The 27,847-nt window shown below is 39.5% G+C and overlaps 1 pseudogene; it reads right to left on the reverse strand.

Moving 5' to 3' along the window:
• Nucleotides 1–215: 215 nt before the first annotated feature.
• LOC132016407 (zinc transporter 6-like) lies at nucleotides 216–25,649 on the reverse strand (annotated as a pseudogene).
• Nucleotides 25,650–27,847: the final 2,198 nt, after the last annotated feature.

Here is a 27,847-nt window from a genome sequence, read left to right on the forward strand (position 1 = left end):
AATATATTTCACAAAAATATAGTTTCCCCAGTTTCATGTAATGTGTTCTTAAACATTTTGAGTAAATGATTAGTCAATGGACAGTTGCATTTATAAATAAATTGAAAGTCAGTAGTCAACATTTCTCATAAAAATAAATTACAGTACATCATGGTCTCCATTGTCCAACACTATTGTTATTACCAGATCTACCTGACAATTTTTTAAAACCAGTCCTAAATCCTACAACTCCCAAGTCCTTGATTAAGCCTGCTACTGTTAATTAAGTGTCCATGATTAACACCCAAACCATAAAGTCTTGGGTGTTTAGCTGAATTACAGGGCTCATGTTTTTTCAGGAGTGTTAAATGAACACTCTGGAGGTGGACTACTGGGTCTAGCTTGAGTCAATGTGACAGGGTTTAAATCATTAGTACCCTTTAAAGGAGGCACTGGAGATACATGATGATCTGAAAAGTGTACGACATTGGCTGCAGTAAGTGTAATCCAATCATCCCTGAGAATTACACAAAGTTGACACTAGAGTGTACAGCCTGGTGGTCACATGAGCAAGAAGTATGTGTTCATTTGTATCTCATTGAATTCTTCCCATGCTCTGATCCAGCCAATGAGCCAAAACCGAGGGTCTACAAATGCTTATCTCAAACTTCTAAAACTCCATCCAAGGTAGATCCTTCTATGATAAGTTTGTCCAACCGACCAATAACATGGAGTGGTGTCTGGTGGGACAATTGGCCACTGGACGCACTCATTGGATACAGAGTGCCAAACGTCATCAGAGCTATGGCTATGGCAGAGGCAGTGTCTACAGCAAAATAATTATTCATTTCAATTAGCATATATGTAATACAAAGAGCAGATTTTCCTGCTAGATTGGCCAAGCAAATGGATTCATTCAAGGATACTGTAAGATACTGTAAGTCCTAGAGGAATTCTACACAAACTTCAACTAGGAACTATAGCATGCTCTCGAAGCCAACTTAACTAGCAGCTTCAAAGAAAGAAGCAAAAGGCTGACTCCAAATAGAAAGCATCATGAAAGAGTTAAAAGAAAGAGCTAACTAATAATCTTCCTGTGTGTATCTTGCAAGGATTAAAAAACTGTTCTTTCTTTTAACATAAAGAGCTCCCCCATGGGGGCAGATACTGCCAAGACCTTAATCTTTCAAATCCGGTGAATAGACCATTTCCTCATCATCACCGGGGAACTTATCAAACATTCATGAAGCTACAACGATCAAACAAGGTCAAGTGGGTATCGGCAGGGAAAGCCCTACCATTAGGGGAACTACATCACACCAGTACGAGTTCGGTACGTGTAAAGTTTACTGCACCAAAGAGCAAGATCTCCCAGGACCCCCAGTCAGCTACTACACATCTAAACCCCTGTCATAACTGGCCAAAAAAAAAGATCTTTGTGGTTTTCTAAAGAGATGATGGGCCCCATAATAGGGAGCAGCCCAGCGCCTGCCAGAGGACACTCTGGAAGCTGGTCTTCCCTGAGCAAGTATTTCAACCTCTAAGGGTAGAAGTATTTTTTGTGATATTTTGTTAAAAGGTAAATGGAATTAATATTTGGACCAGAGGAGCTTTTGGCAATCTCCTCTTCATGGCTGGATATGTGGTATGCCCACTGTGGATCAAAGACTTCTGTAAAGGATACACATTCAGACTTAACAACCACCTGAAATCCTAAGTGGAAATTAACTTTACTGTAGGAAATTTGTAACATATGCTCTTATGATGAAGCTCAAGTGGGTCAAAGAATTACATGATAGAAAAAGAATCTGCACATTCACAGAAAGTGAACGGGTAGGCAAATAACATTGTATGTAAAATACAGTGACTCAAGAAAGGTTATAGGCTGTACTTCACAGCTTATAAGCATTTTTTCCTATACTATTCTTTTTCCTAAACACAAACAACCTTAGTTTTTAAGTATTTTCAGTTAAACTGTTTAAAGGCCCATATATGGTAACTATGTAATGATTTAAGTTAAGCACGGTTTCTTGGTCATGAGGTGCCCTAGTCATCATTCCCCTTTAGGTCCATGACCTTGAGCCTTAACCATCCTTCAGATGTATTCTTATACTAAAAGCTCTTAACAAATTTCATCTTATTTCTAATTGAATGTCAGAGAATTAATGTGTTGACATTGGAATTAATTATCAGTCCCAGCATAATTAAAGTGACATTTAACCACTTAATAGATCAAGGAATGTAGATGGAGAAAAATCTAAGAACTAGATTCTCTATCTGAAAGGAAAACCGTTATTTCAAGCTCTATGCTAATTCAATCCATGATCCCCAAAACAGAACTTTGGGGCGTTCTATTTCATTCTGACTTTAATGAATCCAAACTGAGTCACTGGAACCAATGGCCACTTATTCACATATGTCGTCTATTTCTAATTCTTGGCCAAATAAGCTCTCAGAAAGATGATTTAAAAAAGAGTCTTAGCACCCATATATATGACAAAGGTATTTTGGCTTGTGAAGAATGACTATAGCTTGTATTCTGGCAAGATTTTTAAAAGATGAAAATCAGCATCATCCTTACAGGAAATAATTCCTAACCCCTTCTGTTCTGTTTGAAGAACAGTCACAAATCATTTTAAAGTCATCGCTCCCAGTGGTGAATTCTCACACTGTCCTAGGCTTTCTACTTTATGGGATTTGAAAAATCAATGAGAGAATTTCATTCAGAATAAAAATGTGAGCACCTTGGACTTGGGAAAGAGCAAACTGCACCACAGCACATCAATATCTTCCATTTGGCACCAGTTGGTACAGAGGTTAAAAAAGTTTAAAAACAAAACCACAAAAACCAGGAAAGAGAGAGGGAGGTGGCTAATTGGAGGGGGAAGGGTGATATATGGACAGAGCATACACAACTCCATACCTGCTCAAGCCCTTAATCTTGGTGCAACACTGGTTTTGGTAAGCTCCCGAAAACGCTAATGAAGTGAGTATCCAGGTAACATACCAAGGAAGGTTAAGGAGCAAGAAGGAGAGCTCATTTATCACAGATGCAGACAAACTTGGGTTCAATTGTCCACTCTGCAACTGCTCAGCTCTAGGACTTAGGGCAAGCTATGTGCCCCCTTTTATCCTCAAGCTTGCCATCTGAAAAATGAGGCCAATAGCTCCTACTTGATAGGATTCTTGTGGGGATTTCATGAAGCCTCAGATCATGAGTATTGAGCCTGTAGAGTCTGTGGTTCAGAAGGATAGGCGTTGGAGTAAAGGCTGACCACCCACATTCTCGTCTCTGTTCAGCCACACACCAGCTGTGCAACTTGCATGTGTGACAGAAATTCTCTGAGCCTCATCTCATCAGTTCTGCCTGAAAAATGCACATGAGTCTATCGCTTCTACCTTCCTCATTTTCCTATTTTCAAATCCAGACAAATAAATTTATATGTGGGAAAAAAAAAGACTGTTTTTGGATAATAACTACGCAGAGAAGTGGCCTCTAAAGACATTTTTACTTTGAAAGAACCCTCCAGACTCTTTAGGGAAAAAAAAAAAAAAAGGCATGAACAAAGCATATATTTACATTGTATTCTTTACTTTAAAAGGTTTAATGTTTCTTAATTAAAAGGCCTAATTAACATTAAAAGACTTAATGCTACTGAGAACAATTATCTTCACTTATATCAGCTAAACTAATAAAAGTGAGATTAAATGGGTATTGATACAATATTTGTCTTGAAATCTCATATTCTGTGTTGTCATTTTGTCCCATCTAAAGAGAGGGACTTTAGTAAAGTAGTATTTCCCACTGCGAATGACTTTTTAAAATAATCATCTTAGGTAACTGTGAAGCTTCTTAAGTTTTTACTCTGGATTTCAAGCAAAGGAATCCACCCTGCTTTCCGTATTAACTGCAATATATATATATGCCTTTTATAAGGTAGTATCATTATTCATAGATGCTTTTAAACAATCACTCCAAATTGGACTCCTTAAACAAGTATGTAAAGAGAAACCAGTCATTACAGGATTTCAGAGGGATCTCAGAAGGCCTCTTGTGATTGGTGGAATTACTAGAACATAATCCATGTTGACAGTGAGTCAAGAGCTAAAAAAAAATACTATGTTTAAAAAAAGAGAAAGGAACCTGAGGTTATGATGAATTTGACTTATTTCAGGAATGTTTAAATTTTTTTAAAAGATTTTATTTATTGCACTACTGGGTATTTATCCTAAAGATACAAACGTAGTGATCCAAAGGGGCACATGCACCGGAATGTTTATAGCAGCAATGTCCACAATAGCCAAACTATGGAAAGAACCTAGATGTCCATCAACAGATGAATGGATCAAGAAGATGTGGTATATATACACAATGGAATACTATGCAGCCATCAAAAGAAATGAAATCTTGCCATTTGTGACAACATGGATGGAACTAGAGGGTATCATGCTTAGCGAAGTAAGTCAATCGGAGAAAGACAACTATCATATGATCTCCATGATATGAGGAAGTGGAGATGCAACATGGGGGGTTAAGGGGGTAGGAGAAGAATAAATGAAACACGATGGGATTGGGAGGGAGACAAACCATAAGTGACTCGTAGTCTCACAAAACAAACTGAGGTTTGCTGGGGGGAGGGATTTTGGGAGAGGGGGGTAGGGTTATGGACATTGGGGAGGGTATGTGCTATGGTAAGTGCTGTGAAGTGTGTAAACCTGGTGATTCACAGACCTGTACCCCTGGGGATAAAAATATATAATATGTTTATAAAAAATAAAAATAAAAAATAAATTTAAAAAATTAAAAAAAAAAAGATTTTATTTATTTGACAGAGAGAGTGTAGGCAGAGAGGCAGGCAGAGAGAGAGGAGGAAGCAGGCTCCCTCCTGAGCAGAGAGCCTCACCCAGGGCTTGATCCCAGGACCCTGGGATCATGACCCAAGCCAAAGGCAGAGGCTTTAACCCACTGAGCCACTCAGGCGCCCCAGGAATGTTTAAAATACATAGGAATGATGCGTTGTTCAGTAGGTGCCTCCCCCACTTGGGGGTGGGGAGGGCTCTCTGAAATATACATGCCAGCCGAAGAAAACCCAATATTCAGAAAGCTACTGAGGTTAAACAAGTTTTAATTCAGCTTTCCAAGGGAATCCATGTCAGTCATGCTCAATTGCTCCTGCCACTCCTGGCTAACATGGTGTGGGCTTTGCAACAGGTGGTTTCGTTCATTCCTGCATCCCTTCACCCACCATGTATGGAACTCTTGTTACCTATCAGTTAGCTTCTAGTCCCCCCAGTTCTGGAAGGAAAGAAAGTATACATAGTGGCTCATCTCTTGAAGATCATAGTCTAGTAGTAAGAGAAGACTAATGAGTATGTACTTATGTGAGGTGAGGGTATGTGCTGGACAGAAAACCAAGGAATAAGGCAGATGGGGAATATAAGGGATGGGAACAGGTGAGGGAGCAGTCCAGCCCAATACTGAATTACATTTAACTTTATTTTATTTTATTTTTTTATTTATTTCTTTTCAGCATAACAGAATTCATTGTTTTTGCACCACACCCAGTGCTCCATGCAATATGTGCCCTTCATAATACCCACCGCCTGGCTCCCATAACCTCCCACCCCCCGATGGTTCATCTCCCCTTCCAATTTACCCCAACTCCCTTCTCCTCTGCTTTAAAGCAGAATCTGAAACAGGTACCAGCCAGAGCCACTGTCCGAATACAGCTGTGCCTCTCAGAACCTGATTACCAACTGAATTTGTCAATAATGAGTCATTGAGAAGCCCTCAAAAAAATAACAATTGTAATGCCCCAAACAGAAAGTTATCTCTTGAAAACAGACTGAAAATCTAGGTACTGCATTTGACGTTTTATGTGTATTCTTTTTCTTTTTTTCTTTTTTTTTTTTTAAAGATTTTATTTATTTATTTAACACAGAGAGAGAGAGATCACAAGTAGGCAGACAGGCAGGCAGAGGTGGGGGGAAAGCAGTCTCCTTGTTGAGCAGAGAGCCCAATGTGGGGATGGATCCCAGGACCCTGAGATCATGACCTGAGCTGAAGGCAGAGGCTTAACCCACTGAGCCCCCCAGGCACCCCTATGTGTATTCTTTTTCGTTATGACATTTTGGGGTCTACTAGGGATGGTTGCAAGATGCAACAGGGTTATATAATTGCAGCCACTGCCACCAAGAAGAGGAGCCTATGTCGCCCACCTTGAATCTGGTGTTTCTTCAGTAAATGGTGGGAGAAGTAATAACACCATGAGTCCCAGGGCCTAATTTCAACAGGAATGCAGCTTCTGCCTTGTCCTCCCCAGGACCCCAAGCATGCTAAGCAGTGAGGAAGCTTGCAATGGAAAACCACTTGCAGAAACATTCCAGACAGTTCAGCTGTCCCAGCTGAGCTCAGGCTCAGGCAAACAAGCAGTTTCTGAGCAAATTTAAGTGAGATTGGCAGCAAAACCTCCCAGGTATCCCACACAGTTCACAGACATAATAAATCTTTGTTGTTTGAAGCCTCTAAGCTTTGGGGCAGGTTTTTAGGCTGCAACAGACAGAGAAACGGAAGCTGCCAGTGATCAGAGGCTCACAGCGAGAAAGAACAGAGCCAAGACTATGAGTTGCGTCTGTCCAACTGCAACCGCTAACCTTTGTAGCACCACAGGTCTAATTTTCCTGAAAACCTGTTTCTTTTTAGTGAAAAAATGAGGTTAAAATAATTCATTAATATCTACCATATTCAACATTCCTATGATTCTGTCAATCAAGGAGCATGTAGGTATATTCCCTGCCCAGCCTCCCCCTCAAATAATCACACCATCCCAGCAATTCCCAGGATAAAAAGTTTTGATGTCTTCAGATTAAAATTCCAGTTATATCAGTAGGTTATATCTAACCTAAAACAAATTACTCTACCTCCAAATATGTTAAAAAAAAAAAAAAAAGATGGGTAATGGTAATAGTCATGGAGATGGAGTACAGATGTGAGCAGATGGAGTAGAGGGTATGAAATGCCTTTAGAGCACACTCAGTTACATTCAGTGCAGTGGAACACAGATCATCCATGTGTATGTGTGTGTGTGTGTGTGTATGTGTGTGCAGTCATAAGTAACATTCCAAGCCATACCTGCCTACTACTTGGCATCAAGAATAAAGATGGTGGGGGCGCCCAGATGGCCCAGTGGGTTAAAGCCTCTGCCTTCAGCTCAGGTCATGATCCTAGGGTCCCAGGATCAAGCCCCATGTCTGGCTCTCTGCTCGGCCGGGAGCTTGCTTCCCCTCCTTCTCTCTCTGCCTGCCTCTTTGCCTGCTTGTGATCTCTGTCAAATAAATAAATAAAAATCTTTAAAAAATAATAAAAAAATTAAAAAATAAAAAAGAATAAAGATGGCCCCCAGTCCTCTGATAGTCCTTTCATTGAGAATCGAGGTCTAGGTTTTCTCTTTCAGATTGTTTTGGAATTCTAAGCCATCATGTAAGAAATCCAACTTTTCTGAAATTATCAGGCTGGGGAGGAGGTCAAGTTGGTCACCTGAAGAGATCACATGGAGAGGGCAGTTCCCGTCAGTACAGGCATCTCGATCAAGTGAGAGGGGTCCATGAAGATTGAAGGTGCCATCATCAGCTCCAGGTACACCAAGGACCACACAGACAACATTCTACTTCTGCCCACAACCCCCCAATGCATAAATGATCCCATATTGTTATTCTGTGGCAGTTTATTATGTTGAAATAGATAACCAGGACACAAGTGCTTCTAAGTACAAGAAAGACAAAATTCTTAAAATTTCTGTCTCAGTAACTTCATTGCTGCCTGGAACACATTCTCTGTCCCCTTACTCCCCCCACCCCACCCACTGTCACATACACAGACACACACATGCTCTCCTACATACAGATCTAAATCTATAAAAAACACACAAAATAGTATTATTTTCAAGTTGCCTGATAAACTATGAATTTATAGTGAGAAGTGTATTATAAAATGGAGGATAAAATATAATAAAAACAACAGGAAACACAAATTTGACTATTAAACTCGACCATGAAGCTCACAACAGCCAGAAATCAAGAAAGAAAAATAAAAGACTATATATCTCTCATTCTTGAAAGGGAAGAAACATTATTACTCAAGGTATATCTTGTTCTCCTAGAAACAAACAAAAATTCTTTCAATGGTTCGTTTTATCTGGGCCAGTAGATAAGATAAAAAATGTCTGATGTTAATAAAAACTCACAATTAGTTTTTACAATAAAATCAGAAACCATAAAAGAAAATGTTAAACATGAACCCATAAGTATGATTTTAAAAAAATAATAAAACATTGGACCTTTTTCTAAACCATATAAAAAGGAATAGTCCCCTTAATATTTGAAAGGTTCTTACAAATACATTAGAAATTGGAATACTGACATAAATACACAGTTTACAGAAATAAATTAATGAAATGGCTTTGAAATATATGAGAATATGGCTCAGTCTACTAGCTGAGAATGCAACTTAAAAAAAAAAAAAAGATGCAGTGTTTTCAGATCTCTGGCAAAGATAAAATAGATTTGATGACCCAGCATATGCTGGAGGGAGGTGAAGGTACCATCCCTGTCTTTCTCCATGGCTTGCTGGGGGCATTTCTGCAGTAACTCTCCAGCATACACCTCTAAGACACCATCCTACATAACTGTTTGCACACATTCACAGATATTTCTGTAAAGATGGTCATTAAATCACCATAATAAATATTTCAGTCTAAATATGGACAGTCTGTTAATGATTGGTAAAATATTAACTTTCAAATATTGAAATTTTATGAAATATTTAATAGATATAAGTATATGCTCAAATACAGAGAGAGTTCTAATATTTCTTCTTAGATGCATAATGCAAAGTGCAAGTCGTATGCTTTTTACTTTCTCATTCATATAAAAAAGGGGGCATGGACTGTGTATATGCACATATGGGCACAAGCATGTGCATGGAATATTTTTGAAAAGATTCATAAAAAAACAATATACCTGGGAAATACAACTGGGAAATAATATGTGCAGCAGCTTCACTTTTATATAATTTTTCCCATTTATTTAGATTTGTATTTTTACCATGTACTATTATTCCTCTCTAAAATTAGTGGGGTGGGGAGAAATTCAATGATTTCCCAAGGGCTTCCACATGACATGCAACAGAATAACTAATGGTAATAACACAAATGCAGTATTTGGGGACCTGGAGGTTGTGTAGTTACATACCAGAGAACCCCAGAGTCCCCCAGTTACTTGCTATCACTGCAGAGTCCGATGGGGAGGCAAAGTTCTACCTCTTACCCTCACCAGCTTTAATCAAAACATTCCACTTTTATCTATTTTATACATTGCAGCTACACAAAAGCCTTTGTTTAAATGGGAAAATTCCACTCTTAGGTCTGAGAATTCTTGACATAACAGAATACACTAACAACATATCCCCTAGCTGTCAGCTGTGATCCAGGGCACAGCTGGCTAGTTTGATTTTAACCTACATCATTCCATGAGAGTTAAAGGACTCTGTATTTATAGATGTATGAAGCTGCCCCAAATCATAAAGTCTCCTACTGACCAGTCTTGTTTGAATGTATTCTGATTAGGGGACAGTATCTATAAAAAGCATTGGCAATTTATTTACCAAATTTCCAAACATGAAAACAAAACAATAAACATGAAAACAAACAAATAAAAACAACAAATGTGTTTTTTTTTTTAATTTAATTCTGTAAGGTTTCCTATGTTTTATATAACGGAATTGTTTCACATTAGACTTTATAACTTTGTCCCATTTACTGAGGAACCAATCGTGGGAATCTTGAACATCACAGACTACAACTTGATGTTCTCCTTAATAAAAAGAATTTGTAGTTGTGAAGTCTTGGCTGTTACTATGGCCCAGGCTTGCATCGTATTCCTTTCCTAACTGCAACTGAATAGGTCTTCTTTCCCACATCACTTCTATCATTTAAAATGCATTGGCTCCAGTATTTTATTGCCAAACACTCAACCTGCTTCTGTGTCCGAGACCACTTCTGCTTCCTCAACAACAGTGTTCTGTGCAACAGAGAGCTGCTATGGACACAGCTGCTACGGTTTATTCCTATCTTATATAATTTGGGCACGAGAATTTTCTCAATTCTCAATGCTCCTGATACAAACAACAGGTCAAATACCAGTCTCTCTTGCAAGGCATAATTCCTACAAATTTTGACTACCCACCCCCTTATGTTTAACATTCCTTTTCAGCCACATTTTTCTACTGGATTCTACTCAGATGTCTAATAACTCCTAGAAACTGATCCTTTTCTGGCAGTTGGTCTTCATTTCTCGACTTAATTTTCATCACTATTCCTCTGCCCTTGACCCCTTCCCACAGGCCCCTCCTCTGAGACTTTTCCTTGGACATGCCTATCTCCAGGCTAATTGACGGCTTCGCTTGTCCTAGGCTCCATTGAGACCCCAGATAACATGATCTTCTATCCACCCAGGAGAAGTTTCATAGGATTTTCAAACAAATTCAAGTTTTGACGTTCTTTTAGGTCAACAAGAAGAATTTAAATCCTGAATGTTATTCTGAATGTACAATCACAAAGACTTTTAAAAAAATCTTATTTGACGGAGAAGAAGAGAGAGTGAGTACACACACAAGCAGGTGGAGTGGGGAGGTACAGAGGGAGAGGGGGAAGCAGACTCACCACTGAGCAGGAAACCAGGGATGGGGGACTCTATCCCAGGACCGGGGGATCATGACCTTAGCCAGAACAGACACTTAACACCTGAGCCACCCAGGCACACCACAAAGACTCTTCATTAGAAACGGACTAGATATTAATGGGGAACGTAATATTGATTATCAAAAGCCCACACCCAGAAACTATACTTTTACTACAAAATTAATGAAATGAAAGTTTTCTCTACCATAAACTCTGGTACACTTGATTTTTACAGTAATATCAATCTGTTCCCTAAACTTCACTGATTAGGTATAACAGCGCCAAGTAGTTCATAGGAATGGATCACACTTAAATGTCTCATCAATTGGAACTGAGCCACTGGAAATTTGCAAGCTATCTTGCTTTGTTGTGTTTAATAGAGGGCAGGTAGGGGGAATCAGTTCAGTCCCCTCTGTGAATAATTTTGGGAGAAGTCTTAACCGGATTAGGAAAAAAGGCAACTAACAATAATGATCACTTCCCTTTCTCATAGTTGTGTTAACATAATTGCATATGCACATCCAAACAATATAGTGAAGAATGGTGTAAAGGAGAAATGAACACCCCACAGTGAATCAATCTTTTTCAGAGTCAAAGCTGACATTTCAGCTTCCCTGAGGGAAAGTGAGGGGTGAGGTGAGACTAAGACAGTCAGCAGGCTGTCTGGGAGAGTGGGGGAGAGAGGAGAGCTGAAGAGCTGTCAGCTGAAAAGGGAACAGGGTGTAGGAAACATTCCTGCAAACCAGCTGTGCTCTACCACTTTAAACAATCCAGCAAAATCACTATTTTTTTTTCACGTCAAAAAATAACTTATCCTTAGAATATAATATTCTTGCTTAATACTCAATTACCTATGTACAGTTTAGCATTATCGTTGCAGTTGCTAATTTGCAACAGTGTCCCTCCTCCGAAGCATGGAGATCATGGTTAACAAAAGCCAAATGGAAAGATAACACAGTCATGAGTGAAGTTAAAAATAGAAATGAGACATCCTTGCAGACAGTATTCAAAACCCATACACATCTCCTATTAAACCAGATTCCTAATGTCTCTGCAATCCTAGAGGGACAATTTTGGCACAGTCGGAAGTTGCCTCATTTGTCTTGTGTTTCTGAGAGGAACGTATTATCAAAATACCTACAAAGCCTCTTAAACCCTGAACTGTAATTTTCAGCCACCCCCCTTCATCTCTCGAAGCCAGTTATCTGAAAGAGTACTAACATCCTGGCTTTGAAGTTTGGTAGAAGTTTAAATACCCAAAAATAATGTCTTTGTGAAAAAAATATAAAAATAAACATCCCGAAGAAATTTTGGTATCTTGCAAATGCCAATTTGTAAGATTTTGGTATCTTGCAAATACCACTTTGTAATGTTGAATACATTACAAATCCAGAGTTAGTAGTTACTTTTATAATATTAAATTCTTTACAAACTTTTAACTTTGGAATATTTTTAAAGATCTTAACAGAGAGAGACAAACACACACTGAGAGAACGAGTGGGAGGAGGGGCAGAAGGAGAAGCGGACTTCCCCCTGAGCAGGGAGTCTGACCCAGGAAGGGATCCCAGGACCCTGGGATCATGACTTGAGCAGATGTCAGATGCTTAACCAAGTGAGCCACCCAGGTGTCCCAGAATATTTTTAGATTTTCCTAAATATTGGGAACAGATTACAGAGTTTCCACATACTCCACACCCATTTTCAATTATTAAAATCCTACCTTCTGGTTCATTTGTCACAACACATGAATCAATACCTATATACACTTTTAACCTTACTTTGTTAAGATTTATTTTATTTGAGACAGAGAGAGAGAGAGAGACAGAGAGCATGAGAGGGGAGAGGTCAGAAGGAGAAGTCCACTCCATGCTGAGCAGGAGCCGATGACAGATGTTTAACCAACTGAGCCACCCAGGTTCCCCTGCTCTTTTAATCTTAAATTCAAACTGTATTCAGACTTCCTAGCTTGTACCCTGGGCCCACTGTGTGGCTTTACCACTTCAACAGGCCATCCAGGATACCTCATAGTTGACACATCCCCTGGGCTTTCAGATATGATAGCTTCTCAAATTGTTTTTGATGACGCTGGCCAATTGAAGTAGATGGGTCAGGTATATCATAGATTGCTCCTGAACTGGGACTATAGAAATGATTTTCCATGGTTCGACAGGGATGACTGGTTTGGGGGAGGAAGATCACGGTGGTAACGCATCCTGTGTATCAAAGGTACACACTGTCAACATGACTTCCTGATGTTGATCATGGTCATTTGGCTCAGAAACTGTTCTTCAAGGTTATACTCTGTAGATGTATCTTGCTGCCCTTTTCATACAGTCCTTTTTGGAGCCCACACTTCATGAGCAGGGAATGATGCCCCTCCTCTGGACACTGCAGTATTTCTATGAATTACTTGTGATTCTTCTACAGGAGAGGTCTGTCCTCTCCCCCCTACTTATTCAGTCATTTCTTTCTATCAGCATGGGCGTAAGGATATTTTATACTTTGGGTCACACACTCTAGGGCGTAAGGATATTTTATACTTTGGGTCACACACTCTAGTACTACTCTACTGTGTTCTTCCTACTGCTCTGTATTTGGTCATCAGCACCTCTTTCAAGAAACTCCTGAGTCCATGTGGCATAACCCTATGATTGGGGGCTTTGCCTTTAGGAGTTCCTGACTTTCTGGAAAAATCAGAGGTTACAGGTTCATGTTACACATTTCTTGCCTGAGTCCTAGAATGAGCTATTTCCCCAAGGAAATAGCTTTCATAGGAAAATGGCATTAGAAACCAAGTACGTACACTGCTGTGGAGTCTGGGGGCTTCCAGCCTCTCCTCACTATGTGAACAAAGAACTGTGTGTGAGCTCACTCAGGTCTGCATGTATAACTGGCGTCCGACCAGATCCACACTGAGCTGAACACGAGCTCATGCAGAGATCACTCTAGTCTCCTCTCTCCACTTACCTCAAAGCTCTCACAGCAGCGGAGAGAAACCTGGCTCCCATGAACCACTATCCTTTCCAAATTATGTGCTTATAAGATTCTGTGATTCTCTCTTAAAGTCTGTGGATGGACATTAAACACAGACTCACAAACTTGAAAAAGACTTCAGGGATCATTAGGTTCATTCTCCCTTTTACATATGTGAGAATTGAAGCTTACATGACTTATCAAAGGTTATAAAACTAGTTGCGGACAAACTGACCAAAAAAAAAAAAAAAAAAAAAACCCAACAGGTGTCTTCTCATTGAAATTATTGAACATTTAGGTTTTAGAGTGACACAGCCGAACATTCATATTACAGACGAAGAAACTAAAAAACACCCACAGTTTAATGGTTTACATCTGGTTACTGACAGACTAAAAGTCCATGTAAAATAGGAAACGTGACTACTGGACAGGTGAATCCTCTACTTACCTGAAAAAACCATTAAAATGTTAATCATCAAAACGTAGTCTTTGGCTAAACTAGGAGTTCCTATCAACCTACATTAGAGACAGATACTGTAAGTAAATGTAAGATACCTAAAATATTTTGAAATAGATAATGATCCATGACTCAGTACAGAAGTGAATCCATTTAGGGAATTATGGAATTCCTCACCAAGATACAACAGTTTTCTTAAATTCTGCTCTTTCCTGCATAACAGGGAACAAGGTCCTTCCAACTGTCTTGACACTCTTCACAATCAGTCATGAAGGAAATAAATGTTGATGTGGGTATGCCAAGTAATGTGATCAAAGACCTACTGTTATTTAAGAGTTAATATTCATGGAAGATATTAACATATTTTATTAAGCAATGTTTTGGTTATTAGTATTAGTCATATTAGAAAGTACAAAATAGAGATTTTCTAAGAAGTAGTTTTTATAACCTTTTTAATAGTAAAATTTACAGAGGACATTTGCAAAGTAATATAAATGAGCAACAAACTAAAATAAAAATTAACATTTATTTAGCTCCTAGATCAGGCACTGAAGTTTTATATGTATTTGCTTATTTAATCTTCAATGAAAATTATTTTCCTTATTTTTGTTTGAGTAATCTATGGCACACAGCAAAACAAATCCAGAAGTAAGGTGGATATTCTAGTTTATATTGAATTTCAGATTTTCTTTTAAAATGAGATATTATGGCCCTTATGTTCAGAGATCACCTTGTCCAGGAGTTCTTACTGCTACCTGCATATTAGCTAACCTTTAGGACTAAAATACAATACCACTCTGGGAGATTACATGTGGTTCTCAAATTAATGCACAGTCATATGGATTTTTTTGTTTTTAAACACTACTCACTGGGTCCCAACACCAGCGTTTCAGATTTAGTAGATCTGGAGTAGATCCCCCTTATTCCTATTTCAATGAAGTGTCCAGGTGGTGTCAGTGGCCTGGACACCTCACCTGAAATCAGGGAGTGCTGAGTTAAAATCTCTAGAACTCGAGGAATTGGAGCCTGAACTTTTGTTGTTGTTGTTTTTTAAAGATTTTATTTATTGATTTGACAGACAGAGATCACAAGTAGGCAGAAAGGCAGGCAGAGAGAGAGAGGAAGGGAAGCAGGCTCCCTGCTGAGCAGAGAACCCGATGTGGGGCTTGATCCCAGGACCCTAAGATCATGACCCGAGCCAAAGGCAGAAGCTTTAACCCACTGAGCCACCCAGGCACCCTCTTTGGTTGGTTTGTAATGAACTTGGCAACCTTATGAAAATGGAGAATAACCCCCATATGTTAATTTACCAATGTCAGCAGTATGGACCATCTTGTTTTATTTATTACACACAATTTCATTTTCTCATTTCCTTCACTTTTCTTGTCCTTCTCTTTTCCTTCTTTTTTTTTTTTTCCTTCTGTCTTTCTTGAGACTTTTGAAAACAAATCGCAGATGTGATTTCCTTCATAAAGAATTCACATGCTGGGCACCTGGTTGGCTCACTCTGTTAAGCGTCTGATTCATGGTTTCACCTCAGGTCTTGATCTTGGGGTCGTGAGATTGAGCCCCCTGTTGGGTTCCATGTTCAGTGTGGAGTCTGCTTGAGATTCTCTCTTTCCCTCTGTCTGCCCCTCTCCCTACAAATGTTCTCTCTCTCCCTTTAAAATAAATCTTTTTTTTTTTTTTAAGATTTTTAATTTATTTGTCAGAGAGAGAGAGAGGGAGAGAGAGCGAGCACAGGCAGAGTGGCAGGCAGAGACAGAGGGAGAAGCAGGCTCCCTGCTGAGCAAGGAGCCCAATGCGGGACTCGATCCCAGGATGCCAGGATCATGACCTGAGCCGAAGGCAGCTGCCCAACCAACTGAGCCACCCAGGCGTCCCTAAAATAAATCTTAAGAACAAAAAAATTTACATATACTTCTAATCTTTCTTTTCTATCTTTCTTTCTTCTTTTTTTTTTTTTAAGATTTCATTTATTTATTTGACACAGAAAGAGTGGGGGAGAGCAAACTTCCCATGGAGCAGGGAGCTGGATGCTAGACTCAATCCCAGGACCCTGAGGATCATGACCTGACACAAAAGGCAGACGCTTAACTGACTGAGTCACCCAGGTGCCCTAAGATTTTTTTGTTTTTTCTTAAATAACCACCATGCCATTATTACACAAGTGTCTCTCAACCCCACTCTGCCCATATTTTAATACACATCCAGGACTAGGAGTCTCTAATGCTAGTCCCACTCCCTTATTTTATGTAATTTAGGAAAAACTGAATCAAGGCAAAAATGATTTGAGACCATAGGTTGGAGGCCTGGAATTAGAGGTCTCACTCCCTAACCTTCTATCTTTTAAACTACATTTTCCCATAGAAAATTAAAAAATACAACATGTTACAAGAAGGAAAACAAACTGTAGTAGGATTGAAGAAGTAATGGTAAGGAGAGGGATTAATGTGTTATGATTGGATTGTGCTACATTGTATTTCAAAAAAATCAAATGACTATCTCTACAGATATGCTCATCTGTGGATAGCAGTATGTATAGTGTATTGGAAAGTTGATTTGATTGAGAACACACATTAGTTTCTAGCTCCCCATATACTTGTCAGTCCTAGAACAAATTGCTTAAGTTTCAGTTCCCTAAATGATGTAATATGAATAAGCAGCAACAACTGAAAAAAGCACTTGCAAAGATCTTTATAAAACACTAATAAGTTAACCAAATTTTAAAAATGCTTATTTAGCCATTACTTTGTTTTAGAGGCTACAAATGATTGGGACTATTTTCATTTAAAAATGTGCATATAGGAGCTTCTGGGGAGCTCAGTCAGTTAAGCGTCTGCCTTCAGTTTAGGTCATGATCCCAGGATCCTGTGACTGAGTCCCACATTGGGAATCCCTGCTTAGTGGATGGTCTGCTTCTCCCTCTGTCTCTGCCCCTCCCTCTGCTTGTGCTCAAGCTATCAAATTTTAAAAAATAAAAATATGTTTGTGTGTACTTCAATGTGCAAAATATTATGGTTTTAACTTTAAAATATTCTAAATCTGAGGTGCCCGGGTGGCTTAGTCATTAAGCATCTGCCTTCGGCTCAAGTCGTGATCCTAGGGTCCTGGGATTGAGCCCTAAATCAGTCTCCCTACTTGGTGGGAAGCCTGCTTCTCCCTCTCCCACTCCCCTTGCTTGTGTTCCCTTTCTCGCCGTGTCTCTGTCAAATAAATAAATAAAATCTTTAAAACATAAAAAATAAAAAATAAATAAAATACTCTAAACTTGTTTAAGGACTTGTTATATCTGACTTAAGCTATCCATTAAACTTACCGGTTAGGGGCACCTGGGTGGCTCAGTGGGTTAAAGCCTCTGCCTTCAGCTCAGGTCATGATTCCAGGATCCTGGGATGGGGACCCGCATCTGCCTTTCTGCTCAGCAGGGAGCCTGCTTCCTCCTCTCTCTCTGCCTATCTCTTTGCCTACTTGTGATCTCTATCTCTGTCAAATAAATAAAATCTAAAACAAACAAACAAACAAACAAACAAATAAATAAATGTACTGGTTACTAACAGTTGAATCTGATTTTCAAACTACTCTTCAATTTTCTAATATTTTTGTTTCTCATTTATAGATTAATTTATGTATGAAAATCAGATCATCTCCTTTCTAGTTTATTAAAAGATAGTGATTATAAGATTTCACATTAAAAATTTAGAAAGCTTGTATTAATGGCCCCTCAATGATGAATAAAATAAGAAAATTAAGATTGAATACATTAAACTTGTCAGAATTGAATATTTTTTTATTTTTAAACATGCAGTCTGAGTTTTCTCTAGCTCATATAATTCAAGATAGGGGAAACTTCAAATAGGTAAGCAAGCCTAGAAATTTTCAGTTTAAAATTTTAATGGAGTTTAAAATTAACCAATGAAATTATTTATTTAACACTGTTAAGTAAAAGGAGTGAATCTGGACAGGCACATGGTATGAAATAAACTATCTTCTCTTGGGCTTTCTTTCTGTTTCTTGTGTCACCAAGAGCTCTCTAATGCAACGTGCATCATGTGTATATAAAATGAGAGAAATGCCTGAACTGGACTTGAAATTTCTAGAAATTTCCTTTCTATCAGAGGAACCCCATCTGCCTGCAACAGTTCATCTGATGAATGTTACACACTCCAGGGGATGCACGCTCGGGGATTACAGGGGATTACGCACACGGGGATGCAAACTCACATAAAAATTAAGTTTTACTTAGCACAATCCCCTCTAGTGGAACACAAGGAATAGCACAGATGAGGACAGGGGAAGGGAGGGCAATGTGAAGGGGGAGGAATCCGAGAGGGAGAGGAACCATGAAGGACTCTGGTCCCGGGGAAGCGAACTGAAGTTCTCACAGGGGAGGAGGATGGAGAGAGGGAATAGCCAGCCAGGTAATGGGTTTGAGGAGGCATGTGCTGTGATGCGCACTGAGTGTTACATGCAACAGATGAATTGTTGATCACTGCATCAAAGAGTAATGGTTTACTATACAGTGACTAACTGAACATAATAAAAAAAGTAAGTATCATTTGGATTCAGGAGTGAAAAAGATCTGCCCCCCCCCCCCCCCAGCGATTCTGATGCCTTGAAAACATGTCCCCACTGCCTGATTCACCTTGTAGAGGAAGTAGAAGATGCCGGCCCTCGGTTATTCTAGGGAAATCAGGCAAAGCATGGCCTTTTGCTGTCCCAAGTGTATTATCTATGTAAACCAAATTTCTTCCCCTTTGTCAATACTCACACCAGCCAAAGTACAACTGAATGGATTCTCATCACAGTTTGACGTTTTCAGTTTGATCTAAGATAGAGTTTATGTGGCATCTTTGAGATTTACACAGAGGTGGGATCAGATGGGCAGTCATGCCTCGGAGCTGCTAAATCTTAAGTCTAGTCTGAGACAGGCAGCGTTGCCCAAAGAGCCACGCCAGCAATCCTGGGAAGACACAGGCATATGAGACAAGCTTCACTTCCGTAAGCTCACTGCCATTCACAATCACAACGGTGTACATGTTGACTTGCAGTTTCAGTTCCTAGTAAAGATGCTTGGTATTGGGGGCAGTTCTGTATGAGGAAGAGAGGAGAATCATCAGGGATTTGTCTAAGGATGGCATGTTGAGGCAGAGAACAGCAATAACCTCACAGCCTACGGAAAACTTCCTAAGACCGCTTCTGACCAGGAGCCTAGTGTTCTTTGTATCAAACCAGATCCACTGTGGTGGATTAGTCTCCCCAGAAAAGAAAAAAATTGCTCTTCTATAAATAGTTGACTCTGAGCAAAAGCATTCTGGCTCTGGTGACAGAACACACAGTGTACGTGTCCTTGGAATGGGAATGTGCGAGTATTGGGGGATTAAAGTCAATCCACTTCAGAATATTTTACCCTCTGACCCCACACACACATCAGTGACTCAACATTGACTGGAAGAAGCAGGCTCAGGAGCTAAAATTGTATCTAAGCTACCAAAGTTCAGCTTGACGCATCTACTTCGTTATCAGTCATAATATTCATTCTTAAGCTTGAAGACAAGAAGACACTTTTAAAAGTCAGCAAACAGAATACTTAGCCCATGCATTTCCAAAGATGCTTCTCACTGAAAATGGTCATCACTTCCATTATTTTCATTAAGAAATCTGAAGTTATTATACTTGGATTTAATTGGACAGGTTACAACATAATTCCACTCTCTTAACTTTGACTCTTGCTCTGTAAATACAGCCCATAAATGTACCTATCAGTGTCTCACGCATAAGCGCAAGGCATTCCTTTGTCATCACGGATCGCATTGTGTGTGTTCCTTTCATTTTTCACAGCAACTCCTTTAAGGAAATAAAGACTATTCATTTTGTTAAGTTTTGGGGTTTCATTTTTCAACTGGCTTCCCTTTACACTGCCTTTCAAATCTGAGTAGACCCAGTAACTGAAGTGAGAGTAGATGCTAATGAAGGAAACACCCAGAAGGCTTGATGAAAGGACTCTTCCCATTTCTAACATTGCCAATGGTAAAAAGATTATTTTTATTTGTCAACATAGTATAGGAAGTTTACTTCCTATATCCCTAGAACAGAATATGAAATGCAGGCACACATCATTTTTAGGTGCTTTGCAGATATCAATTTTTTTTTATTTAAAATCAAGATAAAGTTTTAAGACTTCAGGGGAGGAAGTCTCTACAGATGTGGTGGCAACAGCACGAGAACTAGAATCGGAAATGGGTCCTGAAGATGGGACCGAATTGCTGCAATCTCCCGACAGAACTTGAACAGACAAGTTGCTTCCTGTCGATGAGCAGAGAAGTGGTTTCTTGAGATGAGTCTATTCCCTATTCCTATGAGGATGCTGTGAAGACTGTTGAGAAGACAACAAAGGATTGAGAACATCATAGAAACTTAGTTGATATAGCAGTGGCAGGGTTTGAGATGATGGACCCCAATTTTGAGAGAAGTTCTACTGTGGGTAAAAGACTATCAAATAGCATCACATGAAAGAAACTGCTCATGAGAGACAAGTCAATCAATGCAGCAAACTTCACGGCTGTCTCTTCTAAGAACTTGCCACGGCCACACCAGCCTTCAGCAGCCACGACCCTGGTCAGATGGCAACCACCATCATCGAGGCAGGACCCCCACCAACAAAAAAGATTATGCCTTGGGGCATCTGGGTGGCTCAGTGGGTTAAGCCTCTGCCTTCTGCTCAGGTCATGATCCCAGGGTCCTGGGATCGAGCTCCACATCAGGCTCTCTGCTCTTCAGGGAGCCTGCTTCCTCCTCTCTCTCTCTCTGCCTGCCTCTCTGCCTGCTTGTGATCTCTGTCTGTGAAATAAATAAATAAAATCTTAAAAAAAAAAAAAAAGATTATGCCTTGCTGAAAAGCTCAGATGATGGTTAGCGTTTTTTAGCAATAAACTCTTCTTTTAATTAAGGTATGTTTATATTTTTAGACATAATGCTATTGCGCGATTGAAAGACTGCATTATAGTGTAAACATAACTTTTATATGCATTGGGAAACCAAAAAATTCATCTCACTCATTTTATTGCAATGTTTGTATTATTGTGGCTATCTGTAACTGAGCCCATGGTAGCTGGGGAGAGTGCCTGTGGTCCTCTAATTCACACTCCAACCCAAATGACCTCCTTTTTATTATTTTGGATGTCACAAATTGCATCTGTTTTAAACCTGTTCTGTTACAAATAAAATAAAATAAAATAAAATAAAATAAAATAAAATAAAAATAAAATAAAATTCCCTAAAGGTTTCGCTTTTGTGTTTTAACACTTGAAAAATGTGTGACTGGACCTCAGCATGGAAACCCTTTAGCCTGCTTGATGAACCCAGGAGAGGCAAGAAAATAAATAGAAGGGAGAGAGATGTAATGTATTCAGTTTTATCACTTCTCTAGAGGGCAAACCCACAGACGCTCAGTTAGGTCAAGAGAAACTATGTTGTTGCTTTCTGATGGGTTACATGTGATGAACGCAATCCCAAATTGTGTTAGGTTCTATGTGGAGAAGACATTTATTACATCATTAAGTATAAGTTCTCTTTCTTGAAAATTATCTCCCCTTTCCTCCTCCTTCCCTCTCAGCCTGTTTTAAGCAATACAATGTTTCTAAATGAATCAATCCATAATTTTTTAAGTATAATTCGCCAATTCAAAGAATCTGACTTAACCATAAGAGGGTTATTCTCCTTTCTGATTTTATTTCCCTTCATTGCATGCTCACCATCTGGCATATTATATACTTGGCGCATTTAATTGTTTACTGTCCATCTCATCACACTAAAATTACCCTGGCTGAATGTAGAGGTTTTTTATAGAACTCTTATATGGCAGTTACCTAGTACATACTCAATAAATACTTGCTCAATTACTAAAAGAATAGCTAAATTAAGGGCGCGTGGGTGGCTCAGTGGGTTAAGCCTCTGCCTTCGGCTCAGGTCATGATCCCTGGGTCCTGGGATTGAGCCTCGCATTGGGCTGTCTACTCTGTGGGGAGCCTGCTTCCTCCTCTCTCTCTGCCTGCCTCTCTGCCTACTTGTGATCTCTATCTGTCAAATGAATTAAAAGAAAAAAGAAAGAAAAAAAAAGAATAGCTAAATTAATAAAAGAAAGTGTTATCAGATAAGTAAAACATTCATATTCTCTAACACACATACCCAAATGGAAAATTGTAACTACCACATCCAAATGATTTAATGAACCAATCATATCATGTCATGATTCATGATTATTCATCTTGTCAAAAAAAAATCAGGTTGCCGTAATAAAAATTTTTAATATTAATGTATATGGAAAAACTGTATTTTTCAGAATATTTGTTCATTCCAAAATATTATGTGTATGTGTATCTACACATATATATAAATATAGGATAGAAAAAAAGGTAAAGCCATTATCATGTATATTAAAGGATTTTTATCTTTACCTATAAAAACCCTGAGACTTTGTCAGCAAATACCAAGAATCAGATTTTAAATGACTTCAAATTGAACTTCAAATATTATTTTTATTTCAAAAGTAGTCCGCTACTTGACTATTAAAATCAGTTGGGAACATTTTTCCACCCAGTAAATTGAAATATTTTCTTTTATCATGAACAGAAGATTTTTTTTTAAATAAAATATCAGCAATTAGGTCACAAAGAAGCACTAAGCCCTCTCTGCATGATGGGTTTTCCTTCCTGCCCTGGAAGTTGTGAGAATCAGAGGGACAGTAACTTTTGAGCCCATAGACTGTACTCAACCTCACTTCAGGATGCATGCTTGATTTTGCACAAGAAAGGGAATGGATCAAGGAGGAAGATCTAATGCAGGAGAAGCAGCCTTTTGTGCTATCCAAGGACAAAAGCAAAATCATGAAATTGATTCTCCATCATATTGGCAGCAGGAAAAGACTTCAAGTCAATTCCTTCCGTTAGAGCACATTTCTCTTAGGAGAAAAATTCACCGTTTGGTTCAACGTAACAAAGATAGCTCCATATTACAGGAAAAATAGCCTTTAAAAATACATTCTGAACCCGACCTCAGTAATTATTCAAGCATCTGAGCTTGAAATCCTTGCTTAATACCATCCTCCTAGCACCTATCTGAGATCCTCAAAATTAGCGGTAGAAATTTACACAGTAATTATTCAGTCCTGCTTAGGTATAGTTTGTTAATAATGTGTGGCAGTCTTAAAACCTTCAAAATATTTCTGGTTTCCTTCCCAGACATTCATCTCATCCTGCTTCAAGAAACACAGTGAGATTGCAGTTTTTCCTCTTCTGGACAGGGCAGATGCATGGTTAGTTCTGGCTAATGAGTTGAATGAAACACGGGCCCCTTCCATGCGGAGGCCTTCACTGTGAGCCTCTTGAGCTTTCTCTACTGCCATGATGCATGGAAACTACTGTGATGTTGGCTACGCTGTTATCTTGGGATTCTGAGTGATTACACTCATGAGGAACTCCATGTCCAAACCCTGGCACCAAATCGTGATGGATACATAATAGGAGTGAGAAATAAAAGTGTGTTGTTTTAAGCCATTAAAGTTGGTGTGGTTCTTAGACAACATAACTTAGACTTCTCCAAGTATAAAGCTTCCCAGAATCAATACCTGGGTAGGCTCACAGCCATTCCCAGGCACACACAGAACAGCTATCACTTAGAGTCTGAAGAGCACCTCCAGCCTAGGTCAAAACAGGGCCTCATACTCTAACAAATGTTCTTTACACAATCTATTGGCTTTTCTGTTTTGTTTTTGCATTTTTTGTTTTGATTTTGCACAAATCACTCTCCCTAAGCTTCCATATTTAGAATTTCCTAAATGCCCCCTTCTCATCTCTCAGATGAAACCTTGACAGACTTGTGCAGTGAACTCTCAGTCTAGCTCTGCACCCTCAAAATCCTGGTACTGAGGAGTTGAGATATACCTATGTGTGTCCATTGGAGATGGGGCAGGGCTAAGACACAGTTCTGCCTTCCCCTCTAGTAAAAATATATTCCCATTGAAACTAATAAATCAAGCCTGTTTGATCCAGCTTGGTTAGGTTCTAGATTAATGTTTATTACAGATTAAGTAGGCATGTGGTATGTTGTCCTAGGAACCTAACCATTTTTAATATTGTTTCTATGTGAAAACGTATTCCAAGTTCCAAACAATTGATTCGCAAATTAACTTCTGGAACATGACCAGCTTTTAAATGTGGACTCCTGCATGGCAGAATGAGCAAGGTAGAGAAACAAAGAAATAATACCCCGGTCTGCTATCTTCTGTGGACAAGGATGGTACCCTAATAATGATAAGACTATCATCCAGAGCAGCCTGTCAATTAGAGGTTTACTTAGCATTCACTTAGGAGATCCTGTTTTCTTCTGTAAGTTTTCTGCTACATAATTCACAGCCATACGGGAGGAACTGGACCCTAGAAATGACAGGGGAAAAGGAAACAGAATATATGGTGCCAACATCCTGTCCCCAGTACATCACCGTATTTGTAATCCAGGGGCCTGAGTCCTGACAGTTTTACTGGGAGATGGTTCCTGTGGCAGAAGACAGATGGGGAGTCACTGATAGGCAGAACTCCCTACTTTTTAGTGTACTTTTTTTGGTCACACTGACATTTGATGGAGGTATGCTAGAGTGACTATCATTATTTTACATGTCTGCCTGATCATGCTACTATGAGAAAATGACCACCTGATTTAGAGAATGGCAAGATGACTAAAGGTAAGCTTGGAATTTCTATTAATACACTCAGTATACACTCAACAGACACTGCACAGTTTAGGCAAAACTGTTTACTGTCTGGCTACTCATCATGCTTGATAGGACATTTCTGCTACTATATGAGATTTCCAGAAATGAGAGGAATTAGGAGCCACAGTTCTCATTAAAATGTTTAGTTTTCAACCAAGAAATACTGGCGTATTTACAGAATGGAAGGAACCCTGAAAAATAATTGAGTCCATTACAGGTTGTAAAGAAAAGCCAGGACTCCACTGTCCACTGAACATGCTAATTGAATCCGACCTTGCAAAAAGATGAAGCAAAGAATGTTTCTCTAATTGCAAAGGTCTCTGGCTGGGTACATATTTCTATTTATCACTTCACACTTGGGCAATACATGGTGCTTCGTATAGATCCTATTTCTTAGGAAAAGATTCTTAATTTGCAGAATAAGACGACTGCTCTTTTTATTGATGCCTCCTACAGTGATTTGGCATGAACCCTTGGGGATGAAAACTCCAATTAATTTCAAGGCATTTTTAAAAAAATTTCTAGGTTATGGATAAGTTCATTGAACAACTTTCAGAGCCAATGATGACTACTCAAGTAGCTTCTCAGATTACACAGTCAGTGAAAGGGGCAGATCACATTTATACTGACTGCACTCACTTGCTAGGAGTTGTCTCTGGTCACAGAAGTTCAGGTGGTCATAAATCCCTACAGAGTTCAAGGTGAGGATGGTCATATCACACTGGCAGTTACACATGCCATCAATGGCAATTATGAAGTTACAGATACAGATGACATGTAATTCTCACAACTGGATCAGTAAAAATATTATCAATTTCCTTTTTGGTGTCTTGGGGTATCTAGGAGGGGTAGAGCCTGGAGAGTATATCTGGAAGCCCCATGACAGAAGACAAATGCACTAACCCATCTGGCAGAGTAGCCCACGTTGACCAAGATCAAGAACATTTTACATCAAGGGAGGGACAACCACAAGTTACTCGATCTAATGAGTCAGAGTGTCTCTGTTAATTTCATGACTGTTTTCCCTGGGAGACCTCACTGTTCTCTACTATTGGAATATACTGGTGGGAAAACAATAAACAAAAAACAAACAAAAAAAAAGAAAAATAAATAAACACCAAAACAAACCCCTGCCTTTTTGGAACTTATGATCCTAGCAGGGGAAACTGGAGAACACAAATAGATATAGCAGGAAAATATTTAGTAGGTCAGAAGCCTAGCAAGGTTATGGGGAAAAAATCCAGTTAAGTGGAATAGGGAATGTAAGTGTTAGGAGGAGGTGGGAATTTGAAATCAAGTAGGACCACCCTTGATAAGAAAGTGACCTCTGAAAAAAATCCTGAAGGACCCAAAGGTGCTAGCAGACCATTCAGTCTCAGGTTCCTGAGTAGTAGAGTATAGCTGGACTCTGTAACAGGAGGAGGTCAGCGTGCCTGCAAAGCCTGGGTGAGAAATCCAGTATGAGATGAGGCCAGGAAAAGAAAAGGGGTTTAACCAGTCTAAAAGCCTAATGCAGGAGAAGACTGTGGCTCCACCAGGAGTGGAGTAGGGACACAGAGCTGGATGTCTGACAGTTGGGTAACATGAGTACCCACGTGCATCACGAGGGCTCTGCTCATGTGTTGAGTACAGTCACGGAAAGTGCTCACAAGCCCACTGCAATCATCTAACTGAAAGATCACTGGACTGTGGTTTCAGCAAAAATGCTAAGAACTGGTCAGAATATATTTTGAGAGATTTTATAAAGGGTTAATCACCTATGAGAGACAATTGTAGGAGTTAAATAGGAAAGAGATTTGGAGACTGGGCAGGCCAATGGAGGCCACCACACAGGCAGGTCTGGTGGGAAGATGGGCAGGTGGGCAGGCACTGGTGTGGAGTGGGTGGTTGGAGGTTCAAGAGTGATGTTCGGAAGAGAGGTCTGAGCTGGAGACAGAAGTGGGGGAGTAACTATCCACAGATAGCACTGACAGCAGGGAGTGGGTGGGGGCACCAGGAGAGGGAGAGGGTCACATGTCTTGGAAGTACAGGGAATGGCAATCCTGGAACACTACAATGATGACAAGCAGAAAAAAGAGATGTCAGAAAATGAGATCGCCTGACAAGAGAAAGAGGACACAAACATAGTGACCAACACAGAAAACTGGTTCAAAAAAGAAAAGAAGGGGGGAAAAAAAGAAAGAAAAGAAGATGGGATCAATTACTGAAAATGGTTCTTATAGGTGATCAAAGCCGAGAATTGAAAATGGACCAAGGGGGTGTTACAGGGAGGATCCCCGTGACCGTGAGCAGACGGGGTAGTGATGTGACAGGTACAGATACAGATGACATGTAATTCAGGTACAAAGGTGTGGTGGGAATGGGTGAAAGGAAGAACATGAGCTGCAGAGCTGGGAGCACTTGAGCAGTTTTGCAGAAATCATGAGCAGAGATCTGGGAAGACAACTGACGGGCTAGACTAGGCAAGGGAAGGCCTTACGCTTTTTTACCTAGGAAAAATAACTGCCTATCTGTGCATTGTTCAGATCATCTGATGGAAAGGAAAACTCGAAGAGAGGAAACCCTTCCATGAACTCAAGAGCCCAAGGATTTATTTCATCAAAGCCCCTTCTGTACGTCAGGATGTTACTGGGGGATATATGGATCTGACATGGGGATTTCACATGGAGAACTGCACATAAAGCTTTGATGGTTAAAAATAGGTATACTCAAAAATCAGAATTGTTACAGTTATGAATATGTAATACATGTTTTTAGTTCACCCTTGTGAACCGAAGGGCCAAATGAGATAATCACTGTGCATATATGTATGTGTGCATTCACAGAAAGTACCTAAAATGTGATCTTACTGCCAATGAAAAACATTTGAATTTTTTACAAGACTAAAATAAAAATCAACTGACCTAATTCAAAAATATAATATTCAAATGGAAT

This window comes from Mustela nigripes, chromosome 4 (genome assembly GCF_022355385.1).
Source record: "Mustela nigripes isolate SB6536 chromosome 4, MUSNIG.SB6536, whole genome shotgun sequence".
Classification (NCBI taxonomy): Eukaryota; Metazoa; Chordata; class Mammalia; order Carnivora; family Mustelidae; genus Mustela; species Mustela nigripes.